The sequence below is a fragment of the Sus scrofa genome, chromosome 14, assembly GCF_000003025.6.
Source record: "Sus scrofa isolate TJ Tabasco breed Duroc chromosome 14, Sscrofa11.1, whole genome shotgun sequence".
Taxonomy (NCBI): Eukaryota; Metazoa; Chordata; class Mammalia; order Artiodactyla; family Suidae; genus Sus; species Sus scrofa.
In genome coordinates, this window is record NC_010456.5 from 141,474,057 (window position 1) to 141,486,364 (window position 12,308).

At 55.0% G+C, this 12,308-nt stretch overlaps 1 long non-coding RNA gene across 11 annotated transcripts; it reads left to right on the top strand.

The window, feature by feature from the left end:
* LOC110256849 lies at positions 221–11,956 on the top strand. Of its 11 annotated transcripts, none has more exons than XR_002338887.1 (4): positions 221–9,523; positions 9,728–10,009; positions 10,158–10,409; positions 11,528–11,956. It is a non-coding gene; the product is annotated as an uncharacterized LOC110256849 (long non-coding RNA). The 11 variants fall into 11 exon arrangements; XR_002338883.1 differs by lacking the exon at positions 9,728–10,009 and having other exon boundaries at positions 221–8,676; positions 9,374–9,698; XR_002338886.1 differs by lacking the exon at positions 9,728–10,009 and having other exon boundaries at positions 221–8,676; positions 9,374–9,523.

Below are 12,308 nucleotides of genomic sequence, written 5' to 3' on the forward strand. Positions count from 1 at the left end.
GGCTGTTTCTTCAGGTCCCTCCCTGACCATCTGACCTAGAGTTGCAGCCTGCCCGGCTCCCAGGCCCCCCTCTGGGCACTGTCCTGCTTCTGTCCCTAGCAGCTCACACCCGCCCTCTGCTCTTAGATTGCTCCTCCCACCATGGCTGTCAGCTGGGGTCTCACAGGTTCTGTTCACACCACCCTCTTCAGGGTCTGTCTTCTCAGCCTGCGATGGCTTCTCCGCTCTGTCGTAACCACAGGCTCTATAGCTCAGTTCCTTTGCTCCTGGCACAGAAGTGCTGTCCTGCTCTCCCCTGCTGGGCACTGAGCTGTCTGCACTGCCCTGGCATGCGGGGTGCACACTTCACGTCCCCGTCCACCTGGACATGGAACTGCCTTCGCAGGTTGTGTCTCAGTGTTGTCCTGGGCACAGGGACCTCATCAGCCTGCACCCCAGCGGTGCTGGGCACCCAGAGTCCTTCAGCAACCAGGGCTCAGGGCTACAGGCAGGGCAAGCGGCCCCCTGAGGTCCCTGCAGCTGTGCCTTCTGCTAGGATGGAGGCAACGCCCAGAGCTGGTCCTCCTTACACGGACAGGGCAGTGCACGGGACAGCGTGGCCCACTGGGTGCTTGTGAGTGGAGCATCACAGGTGCACCCACTGAGAAGTTCCGCATCCTGACTGGCCCTCTTGCCTTGGCTTCTGCCTGCACTATGATGGCCCAGCCCTGGGGCATCTGCTTTCACAGCTAAGCAGGTGGTATCATGAGGTCCCCTCTCTGCCTCCTGGGCCTTGGGTCACTTTTCCTCGTCCTCCAGGCTGTTCCTACAGGTGAGTGTCTCCTGCTTCTGCTTCAGCAGCAGCTGAGACTGGGCTGGCTCGGAAAGGGTGGGCCCTGTTCATCCCCGAGTGTGTCTGGAGTGGGCTCCCAGGTCCCTGTGCCAGGGCTCTGGACTCAGTTCTGAGAGTATCACTAATCATGATACTTAAGATGCTTTATAGTGTAGAATAGTTTGATACCACTGTGGGTTTCCTCCATCACCGGCAACCTGGCCCTCGGTCTCCCACGCCCCCAGGCATCTTGGCACCATAGGCTCGTATGCATACCTGCCCCCTCTGCCTGTGAGACCTCCCAGCATTAGGGCTGAGGGGCTGGGGTGCACCCCCTCCTTGCTCTCTGCCTGGGCTCCTGGAGCTGTGGGGGGCTCTCTGGGGTTGGGGGCCCTGGCTTGACTTTGCTTCTCCCTCTCCCTGACCTTCCGCTCTTGGCCTCTGGTCTCCTAGGAGCCCTCCAGTCTTGCTTCTCTGAGTCTCAGCCTGACAGCAACTCTTCTCAGCTCAGGGAACTCCTTGCAAGGCCTCCATGGCGCCAAGCAGTTACCCTCGCTGGCGTCGCCCAGGCCCCACGTCCTGGCCTGGCTGCTTTCTCCTTCCCCCTTCTCTGTGCCAGGACTGCTGTGGGACGCTCCTGCTCACAGCAGGGTCCAGCATGAGTGGTGTGTCCCAGCCCACTCTTCGAGGCTGCTGCCTTATTAGATGACACACAGGGTCCCAGTGCGCCGCTCTGGAGGGCGGGCATTCCTGGCCCTGTCACCGTTTCCCTGGCCACCTTCTTCCTGGGGCAGCTCCCTCAGGTTTGTCACCATATCACAGAAGCCCCCCCCCAGCCCCCTTGCTTCTCTCACTGCTGAGCTCCCCCACACTGACCCTCCACACTGAATCCCCCTGTCACCCCACCTTCCCTGTAAAAGCCACACCGGCCAGGAGGACGAGGCGGGGATGCCCCACAGGGCCCTCCCGCGACGCCACCGTTCCCTCCTCCAGCTTCCTCGAGGCTGCCCCCGGATGTGCTGGTTTATAGAGGGGCTGCAGGGTTGGGCCACATGGGGCCTTGCTGCAGACAGCTTCCAGAGACACAGCTCCCAGTGAGGCTGCCAGTCCCCAGAGAAATGGAGACCGGCGAGCGGTCCGTCCTGGGAGTCAGAACAGCGAAGCAAGCGGGCTCTCCAAACCCGTGCCAGTCTTCAAGTGATCTTTCACGTGAGCGAGTGAGTGTGTGGGGGTACAGCTGGCATCTCTGAGGACCTGGAAGAAGGAGAAGGAGCAGATCTTTGCTCTCGGGGCCCAGAGGTGGCTGGGTGTCACCCGCGTGCTTGGAGGTGCTGATTCAGGGCAGTTCAGATGCCCAGTGCCCTGGCTGGAAGGGGCCTGCCTCGGGGTCTGCCAGCACAGTTTTGAAGGGGTCGGAGGAGGTCAGTGCGCCTCTCGGACCTCACTCAGGAGGTCTGCACCGGTCCCACAAAAGGACTTCAGGCCTCTGCCACGCCTATTCCTGGGTTCCTGGAAGGGCCTCTCTGGTACTGAGGGCAGAGTCGGCCAGGGTGTCCTTGACCCGGGCCTGTGTCCCTTTCAGGAGGGGCCTCCGAGGAGCAGCTGGGCCTCTCCCTCCGCCTCACCCGCTGTAATGGGATCCTACTGCTTCAGCCTTGGGGCCCGCGGGGCACCCTGCGCCTGACACCTGGGGCTTTGCAGCGGCTGAGGCAGTCTACAGGGAGCTAGGCTGCGGGTCCGCCTTTGGCGCTCCCGGGAAGGTCCTGAGCCCTGAAATCAGGACTCAGCACTGGCTGCACAGCCTGACCTGCCAGGGCAACGAGCTGTCCATCCATGAGTGCGCCCTGGGGGCCTGGGGCCCACAGCCCTGGCAGCACGACTGGGTGCCGGCGGTGATGTGCTCAGGCGAGGGCTGGTCCCCTCTGACCCTGCTGGGGCCCACGCTGCGCCTGGCACATGAGGAGAACCCGCAATCCCTGGGGTTGTGGGGGGCTGTGGGCAAAGATGAGACCCCAGCGCTGGGGCAGAAGTGTGAGCAGTGGTCGTGGAAGCGCACACAGGGGCTGTGGCCTGTGGCCCGGGTCTCAGACCCTCCCCAGGAGGGTTTTCAAGCTGGGCTGATCTGGGCCGAAGAGCAGCTGTGTGACCCGCGGGCTGATGACACCATGAAGGGCGATGAAATTGCTGCTCTGGGGGTGCTGCGTCTGGGGAAAGGGGTGCAAAAGAGCCCAGGCTGGGTGCAGGGGAGTCCTGCCCACCTGGGGCAGCAGGGCTTAGAGGCGCCCAAAGGTTCAGCAGGAAACCCAGAGAAAAAAGAGGAGTCACGGCGCCTCATGGGCTTGTCAGCCGTTCGTGCCAAGCTTGGGAACTCTCTGGGGTGCACAGCCTGGGTCTTGGTCGGGTGGTGGTTGCGTGGAAACGCATTTGTCTACACTCATCCAGCTGCAGGCTCAGCATGTGTGTGAACTGTTGCTCGCTGGGGGACTGAGGGTGGCCAGGGAGGCAGGCAGCCCGGGAATCTCAGGGGCACCGCAGGTGACAATGCGAGCAAGGGGCCTAACCTGGCTGTGGGGCCGGACACCGAGGGAGCGGAGACTCTCAGAAGAGCACGATCACAAAGAGGAAACGGGTCGGGAGCTGGAGGAGGCCCCTGGTGAAAGAGGTGCCTTGGCTTGGATGGTGGCCCTTTGACTGCGCCCAGGCTGAGGTGGGACCAAAGGCCTGGAAGAGGCGGGACTCGGTGGGAGGGTTGTTGTGTTGGGGAGGTCACTGTCCTTTCTCCTTCCGGAGGGATGTTCGGTGTTGCGGTCCATGTGCACGTTGGAAAAAACTTCCATTCTCAGAGCGACGTGAGAAGAAAGATAAGCTGATTGAGCTGAGCAGCACTGCTAGCCAGTGGGACCACCTCTGGTCATCAGGGAGAGCAGGTGCGTGGGGCGTCTGTTTTCCTAGCCCAGGGACAAAGGAGCGAGGAGAGGTCTTAGGATACACCTGCTGGTTGGTTGGGGGCATATGTGTCCCCATAGGGCAGGGTGAGGAGGGGGCTGCATACCTTTCCTAGTGGGGGCGGGAAGGAGCAGCCAGGTTGTGTGAGAACTTGAGACCTGGGCAGCCGTTACAATGAGACCATTACAATAAGGGCAATTCTTACCTTGGCCAGAGGCTTCTTGAGTTGCCTCTCCTTGGAGAGGTCCTGTCCCACATTCAGGTGGGATGTTCAGGGTATGTGGGGAGGAGACAGGGTTGAAAGGCTAGTGCAGGATTTGGGAGGCAGGGGCAGGACTCCCCGGGAGGTCCTGGCTGCAGGGGGAAAAGCCAGGCAGGTGGACGGGGAACACGGCTGGGAAGAATCTGTGAGGACACGGAGGGGGCCACGCAGCCAGCAGCCCCCAGGAGGGGAACTGGAGAGGTTTATCTGCAAGGCCAGTGAAATGGATGGGTTCTTTTTTGCAGGGGGTCTGGACGTAGTGATAAAACCGGTGAGGGGACGGAGCCCCTGTGCGGGGTCCCGGGGCCGAGCATGTTCCAGCCAGACATTGACATACTGTGAGCAGCCATCAGCCGACCCCACCTTCACTGTCCTCTGCAGGGAGCTGGGGTGTGGCTCAGCCCCGTACCAGAGACAGAGGTTCTAGAAAGGGGCAGCAGTGTGTTGTGTGTGAGGGCTCTGAGCCAGCTGTGCTGAACTGCAAGGCCAGCCGGGCGATCTTTAAGCCTGTGTCCTGGCTGGTGAGGTCGTCTGCTCGGGTAAGAAGGTTGCTCTCCTGGCCCAGTCCCTTGGAAGCCTACTCCCTGATCATTCCAGAACCCTGTCGACTAAAAAAATATGCACACCCTGAAAGTTGAGAATTAGATTTTATTTGGTGGACAAAACTGAGGACTTAAGCCCAGGAGGCAGCCTCTCAAGTGACCCCGAGAAAAGTGCTCTGAGTTGGCGAGGGAGGCGCCGGGATCTGCAGGAGTTTTGCAACAAAGGGCAGGTGGGGGGAGCAAAGAGTGTTGCTAATAACAGAAAACGAGGCATCTCAAGGGCCTGGTGCTTTTCTGAGCCCGGGAGACGTAAGGTCTGGGCTCACAGCAATCACTCCTGTGGTGCACACCTCAGCTCTCGGGGCCAGCATCTTGTGGTTTCACAGCCTGAGCTCCCTCGGGGCTCACCCGGCTCACCCTGGGGAGAGGCTGCAGTCTTGTGGCTGCTAGATGGCAGGTGGTCTTCATTTCCTTCCCGTGTGCCCTCAGGGCTCCCTGCTCACCCTTGGGGGTGGCTGCAGTAGCTGATGCCTGTGACATCTTTTGTTTGCTGATAGGACAGGCACCATTTTTATTTCTCAGCACTATCGCTTTGGATCTGGTGTCCTGGGACTAACGCCGGGTGGCCTGGAGAAGCTCATAACTTCTTTGGTTCTAGGCCTGTGTGTCCCCTTGGGGGTCAGCTCAGTGACCTCTAGATTGGTGCCAACATTTCAAGATGTTAGGAATATTTCCTGGGGTTTAAGGGAGGGAGAGAGTGATTTCTCCAGAAACGCCACATTCCTCTTGTTTTCAGCATCTCAGCTTCAGAAGCAGGCTTTTTGAGAATTTTTCCGACAGAGGAGCGCATTCCTCCAAGGGCTCCTGCAAGTGGTCTCGTGCGTGTTACACTGGCAGACTTCAAGGCACCGCCATCAAGGAGTCCATGCGGATGGAGTTTGTGGAACAGGGTTGGTTTTACAGTGTTCAAAGGAAAAGCTGGATGGTTGCAGTTGTAGCTTGGGAGGTGGCCCTGGGAGGTGGAAGGAGGCTGACCTGTGCCCGACCTCAGAGCCACTGCCCGGGGCCTGCTTGTAAGTGATTGATACTCAGCCCTAAGGACCTCAATAAATAAAGGGGCAGGAGGGACCAGAAACATCTTGGCTCACCTACTGGGTGTGGGAGTGTGGGGGTGCCGTGGGTGAGCCTGTCTCCATGTGACTGGGTCTGTGCCTCTAGCTCCTCGCCGTGGGTGCTGAAGGAGCAGCAGGAGCAGCGGGCGCAGGACAGACAGTGGGCCCTTTTTTCCACCCTTCTCTGCGGGAGGTGCAAACAGTGGATGGCTCAGTGGCCCTCAGGGCTGTTTCCTGGGGTCTCCACTGGGCTCCCCCTGGTGGGGGGGAGTCCCTCAGAAGCTTTAGGGGATTTTTCAGGGCTTCCCTACATGAGAGACATGCAGCCAGCTTTGAGCATCTCTAAGCTAACTTCAGCCATAGTTGGGACTTACTGGAAACACGTGGGACAGTCTGAGCCTTCAGTCAACTGCCTGAGCCTACAGAAGAGCTTGGGCCTCTCTGAGTCTGGACTGGGGAGGAAGCTGGCAGCTCAGGCACCATGTCCTGGGGGGCCCTGTGGTTTTCTCCTCTCTACCTTCCCACCTTGGGATCATGGAACCTGCTGCCATGCAGTGCATCTGGGCAGGCTGGTGTGGTGGGTGGGACAGGACCATGGCCTTTCAAGGAGGGATGGGCACCACCTGACCAGCTCTGTGAACACTCATGGACCCACTGCTCTGGCGTGTGGGGTTCCCAGCACTTGCAGGAAGTTGTGGGAGGGTCGGGTGCAGGAAGAGACTGTGGTGCGTGGCGGGGGGTCCCTGACGGGAAGTAGAGTTACCCATGAAGCTTCCGAGGGAGGGAAGAAGGAGGACTGTGTGCTCAGGCTGCCCTGTCTGTCTGCCCCCAGGACACACACAGGCCTGGCTGGCGGGGGGTGGGCACCCCTGCGCTGGGCGCCTGGAGGTGAGACATGGCCTGACCTGGGCACCGTCTGTGACGCCGACCTGGACCTTGCCACGGCCCACACGGTGCGCCGGGAGCTGCAGTGCGGCGTGGCCGTGTCCATGCTCCGGGAAGCCCAAATCTTTGGACCCTCTGAAGGAGGAAGGGGTTTTAGTCCTACTGTCTGGGTTTAGGCTGATGCTCGCACAGGCAAGTAGCAGACTGCACATCGGTCACGCCATCCCTCCCGAGACCTGACCTGGATTCCATCACTTCCCTGAACCCAGCTTCCCGACCTGTCCGACCCCCGTGGGCTCCCAGCTGCCCCTGCAGACGCAAAGGTGCAGAGCTGCTGCCCCTGGGCACGGCTGGACTCCAGCTCCCACTTTTGGTCACTTGGAAGCAGGGGCGGAGCTGTGGGGGTGGGGAAAGTCAGCAGGACGCTGGAGAAGATAGACCCTGTGAGCCCTGGGTGCCCGGGGCCGGGGGTTCCCAGCTCCTGGGCTGCCAAGGGCCTGGGTCATCGGGCCTAGAACTGGGGATTCGAGGACACTGTCAGCTGCAAACTCCCGCTGTGGTCACAGGCAGCCCTGGCAGAGCAGACGGCCCCCCACCTGTACTGAGGCTGGTTTTCTCTAGGGAGAGGGTCTCTGGGGAGGGTCTCTCTCCATGGGCCCCTTTGCAGGATCCCAGGGACACAGGGATGTCTCCTCTGAAGTTGTCTAGGAGCAGATCCTCGAAGACCCAGGGGACTCGAGCGGTGCAAACCTGCAGCCTGGAGACTCTCTGCCCAGGGAGTGTGAGGGCTCTTACACCCCTGCCCTCACTCTGACACCAGGACAGGGCGGCAGAGCCACCACGGCCTTCCCGGAGCCCCTGCGGGAATGTTTCCTGCCGGAGTCCAGCTCCAGCAGCCAGGGTGTCCCTGCGGGGATGGACAGTGTCGGGGATGCACACGGAGACCGCCTCTTTGTCCCTTCTCTCAGGGCGCTGGACTGCTCAAATTTCATTAGCATAGGTAGCAGTTTATATGGATAGCTTAATTGTAACTTACATTACAGTGCTTAGGTCATATTCTTAAAGGTTAAACTTTTAGATTACATGGTACAGTAGATATACATTGTATTCTAAGGATTTTAATGAAAACCAACGGATACAATACATCATGTAACACTACAATGGGTACAAAACATCATGTGGAAAAAACGTTATATGAAAATAAGGCGATTCGGTAAAAAACGTTTTGTGGTTACTTTTAGCAAGCACCACCTGTTATTGTTTTAAGCTAATCTTTAACAACTAGAAAGGTCACAAGCATAAGAATTTGACATTTACAAAAACTCATGTTTTGGATTAAAGCTTGGGGTGCTAACTTCAAAGCGTTATGGTCAGGGGACAGTATGAGAAAATATTTTTTTATATCAAAGCAACTTAGTTTCATAAAACTTAAAAGCTTATTACAAAATTCATTAAAAGCAAGATTATTATGTTTTTCCATGTATGTCTAACCTATTCGTAAGCTATGGTACATAGCACAATTGCCTAACTCTACAACCCATTCTTACTTGTAACAAACTAACGAATACTTTGTTTTTCCCTACATTGGATCTGAATAGGGGGAATTCAACCAAAGTGAAGCTCTTATTATTTTATTACTGTTCCAATTTTTTGTTGTTCCAATTTTATTGAGTCACAAAACAATATAGGAGAATAACAAAAAATAACAAACAAATAACAGGAAAGATTGAATAATAAGTAAATAACAAGAAAGACTGATTTTTCCCAGAAGTGGTTTTATTCTTGTACTGTTGTGCAAAGCCTTCATCTTGTTATTGTTGATGTTGTTGTCGGGTTAGCAGGTGAGCCTCATTATTTTTAGAACTTGCCCTCGGAACTGTGCTGCCAGGTAAGCCCTTTCCCCTATTTCTAAACCTGCCCTCGGAACTGTGCCAGCGGGTAGGCTTTGTTCCTCGGTGAGGAACCCTGCCTTTGGAACCGTGCTGTCAGGCTAGTTCCCTTCCTCGGCCTCCTGCATGTCCTCGGCTCCCCGCAGTTTCTGAGGAGAGTGGCGTCGGTCCCCGATGGAGCACATAGGCGGAGCTTGTCATTAACGGATGGTGCGCGAGCGCCAGGCAGGTACTGGCAGCCTGGTCATCTGGAAAGGGTGCAGGGAGGGCAGGGTCTCGGGGGTCTCCGGACAATCACTGGACAAACCAGAAAAGGGTCAGATAAGGACGCATGCTGGGCAGAGTTAGCACGGAGATGTGACACTTGGCACAGGTCCTCACTGGTGGGTGGGGACCAGGTGTGTGGAGTGAGGAGCCAGGAAGAGGAGCCTGGTGCTCCCAGGAGGACCAGACGCCTGAGGGGCATGGTTGGGAGGGCACACAAATATCTGCACGCCTCCCAGGGCCTCTACAACCTGGCTAGCTCCTGGCTCTCTCAGCGGCCCTGGGCTCCCCGAGGCCCCTTGCCCTGAGGAGACTCAGCCACGCCACCCAGAGCATGTGAGGGGTTAAAGGAAGTACCTACATACCAACAAGCCTCGACCCCATCCCTGGGACCCCACACTCTGCTCCAGTGGTTGGGTGGGGGGGCAGAGCATACCTGAGCCCACCCAGGGGAGTTAAGCACCTGAGCCAAAGCTCCCTGGGAAGGGCCAGAGGGGCCAAAGCTCAAAGCTGGTCTCGTCCACCTCTGCACTGCCCACTCTGCCACGTGATGCCTTGGGGTTGGGAGCCAGGAGGACAGGCGGGCAGCCATGCAAGCCAGGCAGCCCTCCGGGTGGGGGTGTCCCTCCCGCCCCCGCTTCTCCGTCCGTCTCTCCTTCCAGGGACACCAATGAACTCCTGCCGGTTGTGTCTTTCTGACAAACCCAACAGCCTCCCTAGAGCGGGTATCTAGGATGATCTCTCTCTCACGGATGGTTGAGTCGCCCCTAGGACCTGGTGGCCTGCTCACAAAGTCTCCTTCCCAGCCTCAGGTGACCTGCCCATCCTGCTGCAGGGAACTGGCCCTTCAGCAGTGGGAGGGGAGCCCCCCTTGCCAGTGTCCTGGTCCTCAGGCTCCAGCTACGATGAAGTGGGTGCCATGGCGAGCACCAGGCTGTGAGCCCACTGCGCCTTCTGTGTTGGTGCTTCTCCTTGGGGTGCTTCCAGGTGAACCTTGGTTTTCTTATTTTGGACAGATTGCCTTCAGAAGCTTCCTTATCACGCCCCGCGCCTGTGTTATTAATAAAGTCCACCCATTTAATGAAGTTAGAGCGTCAGTCCCACCTCGTGTTAGAGGAGACAAGATCAGTAAACCACAGGAAGCCAGGACCATGCAGGGTCTCGGCCGTGCCTCTGCCTGCTCCCAAGCAGCTCCTGAGCTGTGGGGACGTCCGACCCCTGGGCCTGGGCCACGTGCTGCTGCACACCCACCTGCACAGCTCTGATTGCCCGCCGCCTTCCTGTCTGCCTGGCACACGGTGGGGACCTTGGTCCCCCAGCACTTCCCTGGCACTAGCCCTTTGGGACCCCGTGTGGGCCGCGGACCAGCCAGGCTTCATTGTACCCATTTTTTCCCCTTCCCAGTGCCCTCTAGACTAACAGTTTGTTTGGGTATGTTTTTCACAGGCACAGCTTGTCCTAATTCGCTGTGGTTTCCTCTGAACACGGCAGTGAGTTTCCTCAGACATCCCTCTGGGGTCTTCCCTGGTTTCTTGGAAGAATCCTTCCTTCTCAGCATTAGTGATGCTTCTCCTGGCTTCATCCCACACCCCGAGGCCTCTGATGGCAGCTCTTAAGAGCCCCGGCTCCTCTGATGGACCCAAACACTTGGCATGAGGTTAAGTTATGACAAACTGCCCTCCTTCCTGGTTTTTTTTGGTATGTTCCTGGCTACTATTATCCTTTTAATACATCACTTAATTTGGGATCCTACTGTGTGATGAAGGATTTTTGCATGTATGTTCATGCTTGGAATTGTCCTGCCATGTTTTTCCTTCTTTGTTTTACTTTGGTTTCAAAATAATAACGGCCTCATAGAAGGAGACAGGGGGGATTTTTCCCTCTTTCTCCAAGGGAGGAATGATGTATGGCTGGAATGATCTCACCTGTACAACCATCTGGGAGTATTAGTTATCCTGAAGGAAAAATTTTAAAGAACTTATGGAATTTCAGCAGTTCAGTAATTAACTCAGGCTTACTATTTTTCTCAAATCAGTTTCGTTCATTTATAAGCTGTATTTATTTAGACGTTTATTCATTCGATCTGTTTCCAAATTTATCAGCTTAAAGTTGTAGTATTTTCTTCTTGTTGGATCTGTACTCATGCGTCCTTTTAAATTCTCCACGTTATTGGTTTGAATCTTCTTGTTATCAGACTTGCCAGAGATTTATTTTGTGTCTCTTCAAAAACCAAATTCTGGCTTTTTATCTGTCTTATTAAATTCTGCTTTTATCTCTCACAATGTTCATTTTTCTTGGTTTTATTATAGTTCTTTTTCTCACTTAAAATTGCAGCTCATTTATTTTTTAGCATCTTTTATATCAACAGTTAAGCAGTACGTTTCACTTTAAGTACTATTGTCATGAAATCTCACGTTTTGACACGCAGCATTTTATTGTCGTTCGGTTCTAAATATTTTAAAGATCCCATTAGTTCTTCCCTGACATATGGGTTATTTAGATGTGTATTTTAAAATATCCAAATATATCAGAATTTTGACTTGTCTTCTCTCAAAGTTTCATTGTGGAAAATTTCAAACATCTAGCGGAGTTGAAAGAATTTGCAGAGAACACCCATTTGCCTGCTTAGGTTTTGCCTTTAACGTTTCCTTACCTGTTAGCATGTCTGTCCTCCACATCCACCCATCTCTTCACCCATGGATCTATATTTTTTAGATGCGTTTCAAAATACATTGCAGATTTCAGTACACTTCCTCCTAAGTACCTCAGCATGTGTTAACTGGGTTCAAAACGTGTTTCTTTTTCCTTTGTTTCAGAATTTTCATCTTGTGGAGTGTACAAGTCGTAACTGCACAGCCCCTGGGTCTTGATGATGCGTAAAGCGCTATCAGGCTGTAGAACAGCGTCCTCACCTCTGGAAGTTCCCATCATGCTTCTTCCCCTGACAGGACCACAGTTCTGATTTTTTCTGCCATAAAATAGTCTTGCACATTCTAGACCCATTCACATAGAACAGAATCATACAATGCACACTCTTTTGTGTAAGGCTTCTTTCACTTGGCACAATGTTTCTGAGGTCCACCCATGCTGTTTTGCGTATCTAAAGTCTGTTTCTTTAGAGTGCTGGGCAATCTGCTGTTATGTGACTCTACCACAATTTGTTTTTTCCATTTTCTTACCCCTGAAAAACTGGGCTAATTTTATATTTTGGCTGAATGAATAAAGTGGCTCCAGAATTCTTGTACAAGACTTTTTGTGGGCCTGTGTCTTCATTTGTCTTAGGTGTGGACATGCTGGGTCATAGGGTTGGTATATATTTAGTTTTACAAGAAACTCCCAGACCTTATTCCAAACTGGTTCCGCCAGATTTCGTCCCCACTGGCAGCGAATGAGCGTTCCAGTTGTTCACATCCTTCCAGCACTTGGGGTTGTCAGTTTTCTCAATGTCAGCAGTTCTGGGATATACAGAGACCGGATCTCATTGTGGTTTTATTTGTGTTTTCCGGGAGTGATGTGAGCAATAGGGTGGGTCCTTATGGAGGCAATGGCGAAAGGCCAGCCTCGTAGTGACTGTTATCATCGCTTTGCTTTTTTACC